Source organism: Pongo abelii, chromosome 4 (assembly GCF_028885655.2).
Source record: "Pongo abelii isolate AG06213 chromosome 4, NHGRI_mPonAbe1-v2.0_pri, whole genome shotgun sequence".
In the NCBI taxonomy this organism is placed as follows: Eukaryota; Metazoa; Chordata; class Mammalia; order Primates; family Hominidae; genus Pongo; species Pongo abelii.
The window spans coordinates 151,161,924-151,177,617 of NC_071989.2; the positions used below are offsets into that span (position 1 = coordinate 151,161,924).

General features: G+C 42.7%; 1 protein-coding gene and 1 long non-coding RNA gene across 12 annotated transcripts in view; both read left to right on the forward strand.

Moving 5' to 3' along the window:
- The window catches only part of LOC129059558 (uncharacterized), a 30,804-nt gene extending 22,408 nt beyond the window's left edge, over positions 1–8,396 (forward strand). Inside the window, exon 3 of the long non-coding RNA XR_008525529.2 lies at positions 3,250–8,396. This is a non-coding gene — a long non-coding RNA (uncharacterized LOC129059558). The remainder of the gene's footprint in view (positions 1–3,249) is intronic.
- Positions 1–15,694, forward strand: part of ARHGAP26 (Rho GTPase activating protein 26) — a 462,069-nt gene that overhangs the window by 22,957 nt on the left and 423,418 nt on the right. The window lies entirely within an intron of this gene.

Consider the following 15,694-nt stretch of genomic DNA (forward strand, 5'->3'; position numbering starts at 1 on the left):
TTTGTCTTTCTTTAGAGGCTTGAGGGGTCGTAGCTTTGGTAGGAGGAGATGAAGCATGCTAATTTGAAACACTGATGGTGAGTCTTAGTGTTTTAGTCTCTCTGGTCCCAGCTCTAATCCGATCACTTGGTGTTAAGTTAGGAGGCCTTAATGTCTCTCTGAGAGCCCCAGAGAGATGGAATAGATGGGGAAAAGAGAGTTGAACCCCTTCAGGTCTCAGTATGGACATGGAGTATTGGTGAGGAGCTTTGCTGACAGTGAAGGCAGTGCTAGTTATCACCATTCTCTCAGTTGGTTTTATTTATTTATTTATTTATTTCTTTTTTGGAGACAGAGTCTTACTCTGTCACCCAAGCTGGAGTGCAGTGGCATGATCTCAGCTCACTGCAACCTCCACCTCCGAGGTTCAAGTGATTTTTGTGCCTCAGCCTCCCGAGTAGCTGGGATTACAGACGTGCACCACCATGCCTAGCTAATTTTTTTATTTTAAGTAGATATGGGGTTTCTCCATGTTGGCCAGGCTGTTCTTGAACTCCTGGCCTCAAGTGATCCACTTGCCTCGGCCTCTCAGAGTGTTGGGATTACAGGCATGAGCCACCATGCCCATCCTCAGTTGGTTTTAATAAGTTACATTTATAGATGTGGTGCTTCTCTTCTGGCCACACCAAACGGTGTTTTCCATGGTGAGGGAGAGAAGAACCAATCCAAGTGGCTTAAACAGAAAGGGAATTTGTTGTGGTATGTCTCTGGAAAGCCCAGTGATGTTCTAACTGAAGACCTGCCAGACTCTCATGACTCCAAAGATATCAGCAGGCTCTGGTCTCTGCATCTCTCAACTCCACTCTTCTCTAGGCTGGCGCCATTCTCAGGCAGTCTTTTCCTTCACATTGGTGGGATGACTTGGCCAAGATTTTGAATGGAAGCCCTCAGCATGGTTCTCATTGGCTCTTTGCTGAAGCCTGTGCTCATCCTTGAGATAATCCCTGAAGCCGACCTGACCCAGCCCCAGAATAGAGTTGACAGTGGGTGAAATAAGTGTTCTGAAAGTCAGGGAGGGATGATTTCCCAGAGGAATACTGAGGTGCTATAAATACAGAAGGAGGGGGGACAGAGGCCAAGGCAATGCAGTTACTCCACACTGGCATAAGTAAATTGAACACGGTCATCTGTGGAAGAGAAAGGGCCCTGCCTTCCAGATATAGCATGGTTGTTACCCACATTTGAAAATTACTTTGGGCGATCAGGCTGTGGTTTAATAAAGTAACCCTGGACATTCAAATTTGTAGGGGGAAAAATGAGATAGTTTTAGTATTTTAGTATTAGGCACCACCAGGATTGGGCAGACTGTGAGCAGCCTAAGAATAGTGTTTGGGAGTTAAGTGCCTAGAGAGTAGGGAACAGGGATGTCAGGCAGATAGGAGGGAGAGAGGGGACTGCCCCTGTTGGGACAGATGATAAGAAATGAAAGCAAAATGATGTATGAGAACTATTAAGTAATGCCACAGAGTTCTGTAATACTCTGGCCAATGATTGATTGCCCTATAGCCCAGCCAGTACGAGAGCTAGTTCTTTATCTTCCAGAGTCTCTTTCTCTTTATATTTACATTTTGGGAAATAAACTACAACTAATAGAGCTTGTTGTGAATCTGTTGATGTCTCGTATAATGGATTAGACTACAAAGGTGGGCAAGCTTTTTCTGTAAAGGGCCAGTTAGTAAATTTTTTAGGCTTTGTGCACCACATAGTGTCTCTGTCATATCTTCTTCTTCTTTTTTTTTTTAAAAAAATTTATAGCCCTTTAATAATGTAAAAACCATTCCTAACTCACAGGTTATACAAACACAGGACAAGAGCCACATTTTGCCTACCCCCAGAATGGGTTTTGGAGTCAGATAGACCTGGATTCCAGTCCTGGCTCTTGCTCATTGACTGTGTGGGCATTTTAATCTCTCAGAAACTCAATTGCCTCAGTTTTCTCATCTGTAAAGTGAGGCTGATGAAAGTGACCACCTCATAGGGTTATTGTGAGGATTGCTTAGAAATCTGGAATGATATTGTTGACTCTACCACTGCACAGCATGCTCTAGGGAAGAAGAGGCCAAGCTCTAATGGTCTTTGTAATCTCAGTTGTTCTTCTTCTTTTGGTGCCTCCTTTTTCTCTGTTCTGGGCAACTCTTCATCAGGTTTTGGGAACTTGGTGCCAATCTCGGTTTCATTTCTGATGTGTTCAGGAAGTGACCCACATTTTAATCCATATTTGGCAGTAACCAAAATAAATTGGCTTGGTTCATTATCCAAGTGTAGAATATGTACTTGTTTTGCTTCCAGCCCCAAATTCCCTCCGTATCCGCTTTTTCATTACATTACAATTTATCAGTCTATCAAGGCCTCTTATTAAAGCCAGGAGGATAATTTTTTCCAGTTTGAAAAGAGAGAATGTTAGAATTGTGGAGTTTTGTTTGTTGGACTTGGTAGATGGATGTCACCAGGTTTGGAAAAGGGGCTGAATTTATCCCCAGAATCTTAGCCCTATTACCTACCACTTTGTACAGGTAAGTTATGATGGAATGGATAGAAATCATGTGACCTCTCAAATCCCCAGGATCCTGAAAGTATCTGCCTTCTTTAAGACTTTCTCAAATGTCATCTCAGCAAATTTTACCCTGACAGCCTCCCCCATCCCACTTCTCTGCTCTACTTTTTTCTGTAGTACTTATCTTGTTTTAACATGCTGTATAAGTACTTATCTTGTTTTAACATGCTGTATAATTTACTTTGTTTACTAAGGTGTTTTTCAGTGTGTGTATGTGTGTGTGTGTGTGTGTGTGTGTGTGTGTGTTTGATCGTCTCTCCTACTAGAATGAAAACTCCACAAGGGCAAAGATGTTTGTCATTGTTCATTTCTGTATAACCAGTGCTTAGGATGGCATCTGCTGTATAGACAAATATTTGTGGAATTAATGAATGAATTCTTTGATTCTTATATTGGAATGTTTACTATATCCTATTCTCTCTGGCCAAAGAAGACATAAGACTTGGCTTTAAATATTGACTCTGCCACAAATTACCTCTGTCTTTGAGCAAATTATTTAATCTCTTAGGACCGTAGTTCTCTTATCTTTAAAATAAGGGGTTAGAGTAAATGATTGCTAAAGTTCCTACTAGTTCTATAGTTCTGTGATTATAATTGCTGGTTAAAAGAGAAGATGTACTGCTATTAAAATTCCCACATATATTTCCTAAAAACAGTTTGAATTTCATTGGTGGGCAAAGTGAATCAAGAGTTTCAGAAGAAGTCTTTGGAGGTACCTTCTGCTTTCACTAAAACAGTTCTCAAGTATTACAGTATAGTTGTTTTCAAGAACATTTCTGCTAGCCCTTTTAGGATAAAGTTCAGACGTCTCGATAGGGCATTCTGAGCCCTGTGGACTCTGGCCCCTGCCAGCTCCTCCAGCCTCACATTGCCTATGTGTATAAGCTCTCTGCTCCAGTCTTTCTGAATCTGTTTTGATTTTTTCTAATGGATAATGGGTTTCCCAGCATAAGTCCACTGAATATTTCTGTTCCTTCTGCCTGGTGTCTCTGGTACCATCTGTGTCCTCCTTTGTTTGGCCAGTGCCTACTGGTTGTTTAGGTCTCAACACACAGAGGGTGTGGACTTAGGGAGGGATTGGCAGTGGGGTTCCGTTTCCACTGGGAAGCTCACTAGCTAAAGTGTGGTGTCAGAAACTGACTAGCCTGGTTGGCTAGATCATCTGTGCAATAAGAATCCAAAAGTTGTTGGAATTAGATTGTGGAAGGTTTAGGTGACACAGTGAAGAGTCTTTGTTCAGTGGACACTGGGAAGTCACTGTAAGTTTTTTGAGTAGCATAGTGACATAATCAAAGCTTTGTGAACTAAATAGCCCAGATATACCTCTAAGAGCATTGAAAATATCATTTCTCTGATCCCTAAAACATCCTTTGGGAGATAAACACTAGGATACCTGTTTTGTAAATGAGGAAAAGCTAGGACACTTAATGATTAAAGGACTGATTTTCAGCATCATAGGAAAGCAGTTGATTGAGCCAGTGTTTTTATAATTAGATAGAATTGTGATCTGCGGGATTGATGAATGTTGCAAGTAGTTTTGTTCATTTTTCAAGTGGGCAACAAGATGAATATTTGAGTGTTGAGAAGCTGTCCCTCAAAGGTGACTGACTCATGGATTTGTCAGGAAGCTTTGGCAGAGACTTAGATTCTGCTTAGGAGGTAAGTGATGCTTTTGGGCGTGGTCACAGGGTGATTTTTTTTTGTATCACAGCTGTCTGTGCTCACCCTACGTGGTTGCTTTTGTTGTGTTGACTTGGCAAGATCAAAGAACAGGTGGATGCTGATTTCCCCTTCCTGGCTAGTTTAGGAATTGAGAGTTCTCTCACAGCAACCCTTGTCTGTGATTCCATTCTATTTAAACCCTAAGGCAGGTATTTCGGTTTTGCAGCTTCATTAACAAACTGTTTAAAGCTGAGTTTGAAAAGGCAAGTCTTTGGTGGTATGATTGATAATCTCCAAAGACCAGTTCCCGCTCTGTTGGGGGAGTGCTTTTCAAACTTTAATGTGCATCCGGATTGCCTGGGGACCTTGTTAAAATGCAGGTTCTGAGGTGTGGGGCTTGACATTCTGCATTTCTTACAAGCTCCAGTTGATGTTGATGCTGCTGAGTTGCCTGTGCTAGACCAAGTTTCCCTTTACCTGACCCTTCTTCTTTTCCCCTATGTCCCAGCCTTTCTCTTTCTTGATGTCTTGAACAGTGGTCCCCATTTAGGGGCTACTAGCATTTGCCAGGTGGACTCATTGATTAGCTTGCGGCTACCACTATAGCCAGGGTGGTCTTTTCAAAATGAAAATCTGATCACATATGCCACTTCAGTGCTTAAAACCCTTTAGTTGTCTCCCATTGCTCTTAAAATGACCCCCTTATTGTGGTCTGGCTTCCTTTGCCTCTCCACTCTCATCTTACACCATCTCTGCATCTTCCGGCAACAGGACCCTTTTTCTGCTGCCTTTGATGCTCATGTGCCTCCTCTATCACAGGGCCGTGGTACATGCAGTGCCCTCTGATGCAGCATTCCTCCGCTTCCCTTCACCTCTTCCTCCTTTTATGTCTCAGCTCAAATGCCACTGCCTCTGGAAGCCACCTGGTTTCCCAGTCTAGTGACCTTCTGTCATTGGTAGGCTTCTTTGGTGTATAGCTGGGACCAGCATCAGAGAAACAGGCTTGGCTGGGGCATGGTGGGATATTGTGCTCTGATTGTGCTCTCAAATGGAGCATTATGTAGCATTTTAGGAAGTTGTAGATTGCCTAAGAGCTGTCTTTCAAAAGCCACTCTGCCTGGAAGGGTGGTGATGGCGCAAGTACACTTTGTGGTATGTAGCGAGAAGAGGAAGAGCAAAGAGTTTCCGCCCAGGACCTATCATGCCATCTAAAGCTGGGTTTGTGTCTATGTATGCACTTGGTGAACAGTTATATATCCCTCCCCTCTTCCCCATGCTTCTCCTTTTTCTACTGGCCTTGTCATTTTATAAATGCAGGAACTATATACCCTCAGGGAAGGAATTGACTAGTTCAGGGCTGTAGGATATATGGCTGACCTGAGAAAAGAATCCAGGTCTCATTGCAGCATGGAGCCCCTTCATCCACCAGGCCAGGCTGGTCTGGCATTTGAGTGGTAACCTTGAAGGCCCAGTAGCTGCCTGGCAGCTTTCCTGGGCATAGAAACAGCCCTGTTTAGGTGATGCTGTTCCTTCCCAATCTGGTATACCTCGAAGAGATAATGTGTTCCACATTAAACCTAACAGACATTGCTAATTTGGTCACCTTTTCTGCTTTTACTCTTACTGTAAGAGTAAAGTAATGCTGGAGGTATTCACTCTTATAGCAGTGAATGGTATTAGGAGTAACAACTGTGTTGGGTTTTTTTTTGGAGGCATATTGTAATGTATTTTTATTTTCTTTAAAGATATGTGTTTCTGCATTTTGGTTCTTTCTTACATTCGTTACAACTCAGACTATAAGATCCCCTTAGATGCCAAGCTCCATAAGGATAGGGTTCATGGCTATATCCTGAGTAGTTTGCATGGTGCCTGGCACATAGTAGCCATTCTACAAATGCTTGTCAAGACGAATGTCTTAATTTGTAATATGGTGAGAAGTTTACCCTCCATCTTTCAACAGTCCCAAGAGTGGATGCTTTGAGGCTGAGAGTATTTGTACCTGTGAATCCCTCAGCAGGATTTATTCCTTGAGCTGTAGGAATGACATGTACCTTAGTTCATTTTGTGCTGCTCTAACAGAATACCACAGATTGGGTAATTTATAACCAACAGAAATTTATTGGCTCAAAATTCTGGAGGCTGGGAAGTCCAAGACTGAGGGCCCGGCATCTGGTGAGAAGGGGTCTGCTTTCTATGTCATCCCATGTTGGAAGGGGAAAGAGAGGATGAGAGAGGCAAAAGGGAGCAAACCCATCTGTTTATAAGGAACCCATTCCTGTGATAATAAACTCACTCCCATGATTACAGCATTGTTTCATTCATGAGGGCGGAGCCCCCGTGGCCTCATCATCTCTTAAAGGTCCCCACCTCTTTGTACTGTTACAGTGGCAAGTACATTTCAAACATGAGTTTTGGAAGGGACATTCAAACTGTAGCAAAATGTAATTGACTTAGCTGCTTATTCACATGCTTGAGTCACTGGCCTGTGGTAGTGGGACACACAGTGTTAAACGAGCACTTTTGACTCATTGGTACAAATTTAAGTTGGTACCTTCTTATCCTTGAATGCAGACTCTGAGACAGCGATACTTCCCATTGTCTGGCACAGTGATCTAGAAAGAAATACCTGAGTAATAAGTAACTATAAAAAATCCACACTAAGTTTCTAATGATGAATAAAATTTGCACTAACTTAAAGGCTTAAAGATTGAGCCTTTAAAGGGGAACTAGGGAGGGCTCTAGAGACATGCAGCTTATTCACTTCTGTTCTTTAGTGACTCATTGGAGTCCTTCCTCCCCCTCTCTCTGTCTCTCTCTGTCTCTCTCTCTCAAACTGCCATCAGAAGGCCAAGGTCTTTTTCTTTGTAATTTTTTTTTTTTTTTTCTCAGATGGAGTTTCGCTGTTGTCACTCAGGATGGAGTGCGATAGCGTGATCTCGGCTTACTGCAGCCTCCGGGTTCAAGCAATTCTCTTGCCTCAGCCTCCCGAGTAGCTGGGATTACAGGCACCTGCCACCATGCCCAGCTAATTTTTGTATTTTTAGTAGAGTCGGGGTTTCACCATGTTGGTCAGGCTGGTCTCTAACTCCTGACCTCAGGTGATCCACCCACTCAGCCTCCCAAAGTGCTGGGATTACAGGCGTGAGCCACTGTGCTCAGCCTCAAGGACTTTTTCTCGTCTAATTCCATTATTTGTGCTTTGTTAATAGACCTGCTTATGGTGTCAGTTCAGTAGTTTCTTGGCTTTCCACAACTATTCTTGTGAACCTGGCAGCACATTCTCACGTGCTCACGTGTGATTTGACCCCCACAGCTAGAAGGTGTCTGCCTGCAAACTGGAAGGTCTTAGAATCAGGGTGGGAGGAAAGCGGAGGCCGTGGCAGAGAGAGATCAAAATGATGCCAGGTTCATTTTTTGTTCCAGTCTAAGAAGGTATCCAAACCTCCACATTGTGTGACTCCTGTTCCTCCCTGATGGGGAACATCAGGTCACAGATGGGGCTCTGGGCAAGAGTGTGTGTGTTTGCCTGTACGATTCAGTCATCAGCTTACTGCAGGTGCCGTTTCCTGTTCTTGAGGCATCTTTAACTGCATGATGGTGGCTATGTGGTTTTAGTTGGTTGGAGCACAGGTCTGATTGCTTTTTCTTTTTAACATTTTTTCTGGGCATAGCTTTGACTCTTTCCTCTGGGTTTGAGCTGTGGAATTGCTATAGGAGCTTTTTGCATTGTGTTTTACACATCATCTAGTTCTCCCTCCTGTCATCTTGAAGTTCACATCTGTGCTATTCTAGTGCTGCACTGTGGGATAATAAGAGTTATAGTCATAGCGAATAGAAATTGATGACGCCCTATGTGCCAGACCTTAAAATCTTATATGTACTGTCATTCAGTCATCAGAACTTTATAATGTATAGTGTCACTGTTGTGCCACCATCTCTTTTTTTTTTTAGATGAGGAAAGACATGAGATCCATGGGAAAGACACTGGATGCCCCTTTTTGGTAAATACAGACAAACATAAAAACCCCAAACATCTTTTTGAGAAAAAGAGTGGGTACCTTGCCTGAATCCCTGGCATATTTTCAAGACTGCCTGCTAAGGTGTAAGATTTAGTAGAGGGTTTTTTTTTTTTTTTTTTTTTTTTTTTAAGAACTGTTACCAAGGAGATGGATTGCCTTCCAAAGGCAAGTATGATGAAGAATTCCCACCACCCCCCCCAAGCCCCCGCCTTTGGCTGCTCTTGTGTTTGAAGAATGTCACTGTACCCAACTGTTTTCCTTGCAAGGAATGGGGATGAAAGTACCTTGTCTTAAACTTTTGTGGTTAGAGAAGCCCACAGCCCTTAGGGAAACATTGCATTTTTAAAAAATGACTTTAAATCCATGCTGTTGATACTTATGTCTAATGCCAGTCATTGGTCTGGGATCTGTGTGCAGAGTTGCCTTCTGTCTGGTGAGACTGGAGTGGGTGTGGGTCAGATTCCGTAACCTCGTGGAGAGAGGATAAAAACTAGATTGAAAGAAGAACATCAGAGGGGATCTGTTCCCTCTTAAATCCCTGGAAGTTCCAGAGGCTGTGAGAGTTGAGATGAGAGAAACTATTCTGTGGTACCTTTTATATGAATGAGTATTTGTTTACAACAATATCCAGATAATTTTCTTTTTACAGTAATGGCTACACTTTTGCCCCATCCTATTATCATCGGTGATGAAGGCTATAAACAGATGTGTGGAAGTTGATGTTTTTCGGATTTCATTTTCATTTTATTCTGAGCATTCTTTAATAGAGCTGTACCCAGTTAGCAGGATTTACCTTGTTTAAAGTTTGGTCTCCTTTTATTTTTCTGGTCCTTAATTTTAGTGGAGAGGTCCATGTGAAGTCAATTTGCTGAGATCTGCCAGTAGATGGAGGAAAGAAAAAGTACAGTAAGTCCTCACTTAACATTGTCGGTAGGTTCTTGGAAACTGTGGCTTTAAGTAAAATGGGTCCTTGAATAATGTCATTTTGTTCAACGTAGTTTTTATTGTAATGTTGAGGACAAAAAAATTGGTTTTGTTATGTGTTGTTTTGCTTAAAGTTGCAGTTTCCAAGAACCTATCGACGATGTTAAGCGGGGATTCCATGTAATTGTAATCGTCAGTTGAAGTGGCTCTGGAGTGTTTTTGGGATTGAAGTTTTATTGATGAAAAAGTAGGCATTGGCAGATTTTTTTTTTTAACAACTGTATTGAAATACAGTGCACATACTAGGGCACTGGAAATTTAGAATTAGCTCAGGGACACTAGAGTAGACAGTAGACCAAGTCTGGGACTCTGATGAGAGGCCCATTGACATTATTTGTTTGTTTAAATTAGGAGGCCCAAACCTGAGTTTGATTTCATCCTTTCCAAGCCTCAGTTTCCTTACCTGTAAAGTAGAGAAAATAGTACTTGGGCCTACCCCATAGGGCTCATTCAAGGATTCAGTAAGCCTCTAGTCCATATTAAGTGTTTTGGGGCCATGCAGGCCCAACTGAAGTTCCAGTGTGTGGTGGCGGGGAGATACCCCTTAATCCAGCCTCATCCACAGACTCTCATAAAGTTTGCGAACCTTATCTTTCTGGTCTGCATAGTTTCTTGTGGTGAAAGAATGGTTAATTGAACTGAAAGTACATCGTGTCTTGTGTTTGGGAAATAAAATAGTGATCTGAGATGCCAATTAAATCTAGGGTTGCCAGATAAAATATGGGACACCCAGTAAAATTTGAACTTCAGATAAATAATGAAAAATTTTCAGAATAAATATGTCCCAATATAATTGTAGTTTACCCTAAATTTAACTAGTTGTTCTGCATTTTTATTGGTGAAGTCTGGCACCTCTAATTTCATCTCATTGTTTCCCCGTTTAGAATCTTTTGGCTGCCTTTATGATAGCTAAAAATGAGTTGAGCAATTTCAAATAGGATGCAGAGGTATGATTTTATTTGCATCTGCCCCATAGCTCCTGTCCTTTGTTGTTACTAATAGAAACCTGGCCTTTTACGAAAGGTCTCGTCATCTATTAAAACACTGGTTGCATAGCAGCCAAACATTTTTGTTGAGAAATAAGCCGGACGGAAATCTCTGTGGTGACGCTTCCTTCAACCTCACGCTATTGCCGAACATGCGACAAGGAGGATGTTGGGAATGGAATCATAAGAATCCTCCTGCAGCACGTCAGCAGTTCATCCTGGAGCAGTTAGAGGTCAGCAGGCAGGGACTCTCTGGTGGCATCTGGGGATGTGTTCTTGGGCTTTAATAGCAGGTAGGAAGCTTTATGTGGAGGAGTCCAGCGGTGAACATCCCATTCTGCATGCCAAGGGAACGCACAAATAGGCAACACACAAAAACAAAAGAAGTCAAAGGCCTGGTCCTTGATCACTGAGGAGTGTATAGTTCCAGAGAGGGATAGGACCAGCAGGTATTTACACAACACTTCCTTTATGACTTTGTGTCAGCACTGATAGATGCTTTCCACGCACTGTCATAGTAATCCTTACAGCAGCCCTGTGAACAAGATCCTGTTATTATTCCCATTTTCCACATGAGGAGACTGAAGCTTAGGCTGTGGGATGGAGCCTGCAGCTGTAAAGTCAGCCTGACCTAAAAGTTCCTGTTCTGTCTTGACTCCTTATCAAATATTGCAAGTATAGGTTGAATCATATGAAATTGCTAGTATGTAACAATTTTGACCTACAAAAAATGACAGTTTCATATGGTTCAACTTCATCCAAAGAATGAGACCCAATATTATATACACACACATATATATTACAAATAACTTGCTATTCTGTAACTATTACACATAACTTGCCGAGGCTGACTAGGGTGAATGAAATATGTGGACCTAGTTTTGGGCTAACCAGAGATGCTTCTGGGAAGCCAGTTTTCATTCATTGACTCACCCACTCACTCATTGGCTCACTCACTGAATGGAAACTTACTGAATTCTTCCAAGCATATTATTAAGCATAGGTTTGAACAGATTTTTTTATTTTTTATTTATTTTTTGGAGACCGAGTCTCACTCTGTTGCCCAGGCTGGAGTGCAATGGTGTGATCTCGGCCCACTGCAACTTCTGCCTCCTGGGTTCAAGCAATTCTCGTGCCTCAGTCTCCCGAGTAGCTGGGACTACAGGCATGCACCACCACACCCAGCTAATTTTTGTATTTTTAGTAGAGATGGGGTTTCACCATGTTGCCCAGGCTGGTCTCAAACTCCTGACCTCAGGTGATCCACCTGCCTTGGCTTCCCAAAGTTCTGGGATTACAGGCATGAGCCACCGTGCCTGGGCTGAACAGATTTTTTTTAAAAAACTTTTTATCCAGAAAAATTTCCCTCCTGTTCATTTGTAGTCAATTCTGCTCTCACCATCATGCAACCACTAATCTGTGTTTTGTATGTGGGCCATTTCTGGCCATCTTGTATGAATGAAATCATTCAATGTATGATTGTTTGTGTCTTGCTTCTTTCACTTAGCATAATGTTTTTCAGGTCCATTCATGTTGAAGCATGTGTCACAAGCTTATTCCTTTTTATTGCTGAGTAGTATTCCATCATGTGGCTATACCACATTTTCTTTTTCTTTTTTTCCTTTCCTTTCTTTTCTTTCTTTTTTTTTTTTTTTTTTTGAGATGGAGTTTCACCCTTGTTGCCAGGCTGGAGTGCAGTGGCGCAATCTCAGCTCACTGCAACCTCTGCGTCTCGGGTTCAAGCAATTCTCCTGCCTCAGCCTCCCAAGTAGCTGGGATTACAAGCATGTGCCACCACACCTGGCTAATTTTGTGTTTTTGTAGATGTGCGGTTTTGCCATGTTGGTCAGGCTGTTCTCGAACTCCTTACCTCAGGTGAACCACCCGTCTTTGCCTCCCAAAGTGCTGGGATTACAGGTGTGACCCACCGCACTCGGCCCACATTTAGTTTTTCTATTCTCCAGTTCATAGACATTTGGATCATTTTTACTTTTTGGCTATTACGTATGTTGCTACTATGAAATTTTTGTACAAGTTTTTGTGTGGATGTATCATTTCTCTTGGGTAGGTAACTAGGAGTGGAATTGCTTGGTTATGTGGTAAGTTTATATTTTACTTTTAGCAGGTTTTTGAGGAGGGAGAGCGAAAAATGAGTTTATATGAAGGCTCAAAAGTGTGACTGAGGTTTGGAATAGCTAATGAGGCAACTGTAACCTGGAATGAAGTACCAGAACCCAGAAATATGAGCTGGACAGATTTTAAAGTAGGAAGGTTAAAGGCGCTCTGGAGTTAGCCAGCGATCCTGCTGCCTCTCCTTCTCTATGAAGCCAGTGATCCTTTCTTTGCACATTTGGTAGGGTGGGTAAAAGGCTTCTCTTTCCATTGCTGATTTTGGACCAGGAATGTCATTTTTTAACCTTCCAGTGGCAATAGTCCTTAACCGGGAAGTAGCAATGCTCCGCCTTCTAGAGCATCAATTCCCTAATGTGGAAAACCAGTCCCACAGTTTTCTCTGAGAAAAATATGGACAGTGTAATATAATGGGTTATTCATAAACCTAAATTTATATAATGCAAAGGTGTGTGTCTTATTCTTGGAGTGTATCTTTCTTACTATTTTGGAATAATGAAGACTTTTTTTGTTGTTGTTGGGGACAGAGTCTTGCTGTTTTGCCCAGGCTGGAATGCAGAGACACAAAGATGGCTCACTGGAGCCTTGACTTTCTGAGCTCAAGTGATCCTCCTGCTTCAGCCTCCCAAGGAGCTGGGACCACAGGCATGTGCCACCAGGCCCATGTATTTTTTTATTTTTATTTTTTGTAGAAACGGAATCTCACTATGTTGCTCAGGCTGGTCTCGAACTTTTGGGCTCAAGCAATCCTCCTGCCTGGGATTACAGTGCTGGGATTACAGGCCTGAGCCATTTTGCTGGCCATGACAACTTTTTAATTCAGTGATGTTAATATATGTTTTTTAATGGTTGTACATGGCATAATAAGTTATAGGCAATGAAATGTGTGTGTGTGTGTGTTTAGTTTAAGTTGGTTGTTGAAATTCCCAAATCTGGGGACTCCTGCTCCAAAGAAAGTTTTGGGAAGGCATTAGTTAACATCTTTGTATTTTGCCTTCTTCCTTATTCTCTTACATTATTGTGTAGTGTGGGCATCTAGAGTGATGCCTGGACGAGATCACAATGAAAGATTAGAGCAACGAAGAAAAGACAATCCCAGTTATGTACCCCCCACTACTTAGACATGTAACTCTGTGTTAATATATGCAGTTGATGGGCACACGTCATCCTAAATCCTTTTGGTAGTACAAAGAAGCCAGAACTAAGTTTAATTTGGATTTCTTACACATATTTGGAACTAACCAGCAGTTGACTCTGTTCAGGATAAGCAGTTGTTTTCTGTGGATGTTCTGCTGAGGTTGGAGGCTCGGCACCAACTGTATGTGGTGAGGGCTTTGATATAGAACAGCAGCACTGGATCCTAAGTGTGAAGGGAGCACTCAGGCTTGCTATACTGTGCCCGTTCTCAAGGTTGAGGCTAGGGAGAGGGATTTTTCTGTAGCATGATCCTACAGTACACATAGCCACATTCTCCAGTTAATAATGACAACAGTGATGATGGTTGAAATGAAATTAATAACAGTGAAATTAATGGCATGAAATTAATAACAGTGAATGCATTGAGCCAGCATCGTGCTAAATGCTTTCAGGCATGATGCAATTTGATCTTAGCAACAGTTGTGTTAGACAGGTATGGTTATTCCTTTTTTGTGAGAAGCAACTTAGGGGCAGTAGTGTTTGGTTAATTGCACACTTACCTTGCCACTGGCTGGATGAGAGATGTAGAGCCCATTGCCAGAAGGGGCCAAGCCAGGGTTCAAACCTAACCTGTTCTTTTAAAACCCTGAGCCTCTCAGATCAGCAGTTTCTACACCAAATCTTATTCCCAGAGGCCCAGCGCTTCAGTTCAGCTGTGCTGCTGAGGTCTTGTGTATGAAAAGGGAGCTGGGAATGGATTCCGCGGGCCATGCTTAGCAAAACCTCCCTGAGGCAGCCCACGGCTCTGGTGTATCCAGCACACTTTATTGCTGCCCCTCTGTCTACAGACGGCTCTATTGATTCAGCCTTGGGAAGTCTTTGCCCCAGCTGCCCTCTTCACCCCTTTTGTTGATATATTCCCAGAGTGTTGAAGTTCACACCCATGTTGCAACCCTGGCTCCTAAGCCTGAGGACAGGATGTGAGTGCCTGCCCTGGTGCTCATGGGTATCAGCGGGACAGAGATTTGTGCTGAGCTACGTGCTGCTGGCTTCCCCCTTGCCTGTCCTTGGGAACTGGGGACTTTACCCGCTGTCTTTATGCAGTTCTTACAGGCCATATTTTAATGCTGTGTCATTTCTTAGAAAGATGGGTTGAAAAGGATAAACTGGAAGCTTCTATCCATTTCTCTTTTATTTTTAAGAATGTTGTATTTTGGCAGGGCGTGGTGGCTCACGCCCATAATCCCAGCACTTTGGGAGGCCGAGGCGGGTGGATCACGAGGTCAGGAGATCGAAACCATCTCGGCTAACACGGTGAAACCCTGTTTCTACTAAAAATACAAAAAATTGGCCGGGCATGGTAGTGGGTGCCTGTAGTCCCAGCTACTCGGGAGTCTGAGGCAGGAGAATGGCATGAACCCAGGAGGCAGAGCTTGCAGCGAGCCCAGATCGCGCCACTGCACTCCAGCCTGGGCAACAGAGAGAGACATCGTCTCGGAAAAAAAAAAAAAAAAAAGAATGTTGTATTTTAGGAGAACATTGATCCGAAAGGTGATTTACATGTCTTTTCTGCTTGTTAAACTCAGCATATTTTAAGGTGGGGAAATCCCAGTCATCTAACTGGTGTCAAATTTTGTTTAGTAGTAATTTCTGCATTCCCTTTTCTTTCGTTTCCTCCTCTCCTCTTTTTTTTTTTTTCTCATCAGTTTAATATTTGCCATAGTTTATGCTTAGCAACCTGTGAGATATGGCTAGTGTCACTCACTTTCGGTAACATGGAGTCACCAAGGTACAAAATAACTAAGTGGGGTATGCAGGGTCTGGCCAGAAATACAATCTTTTGATTGCTAGCCCAGCTGCTTTCCTTGTTATCACTTTGTGGAGCAGGCTGGACATTGACAATGAGTTCTGAGACTGAGTGGAATGGGAGACCCCTCCCAGCTGGTGGTCGAGCTGCTTAGAGCATGGTCCATCTGTTTGGGACTAGGGTTGAGCTCCAAGATGGACCAATCAACCCCACGAAGAAAGAAACTCCTTCTATCACTGTGGAGTGTACCATAGCTCCTGTCAGCTGCTCTGAAAGTTTTTGCCACCAGAAGAGGGATGCAGAGCATCTTTTCTTACCACAGCTGAACTGAGAACATATGTTTCATCCATATACGGCACCTTACTTATTAAGCTTG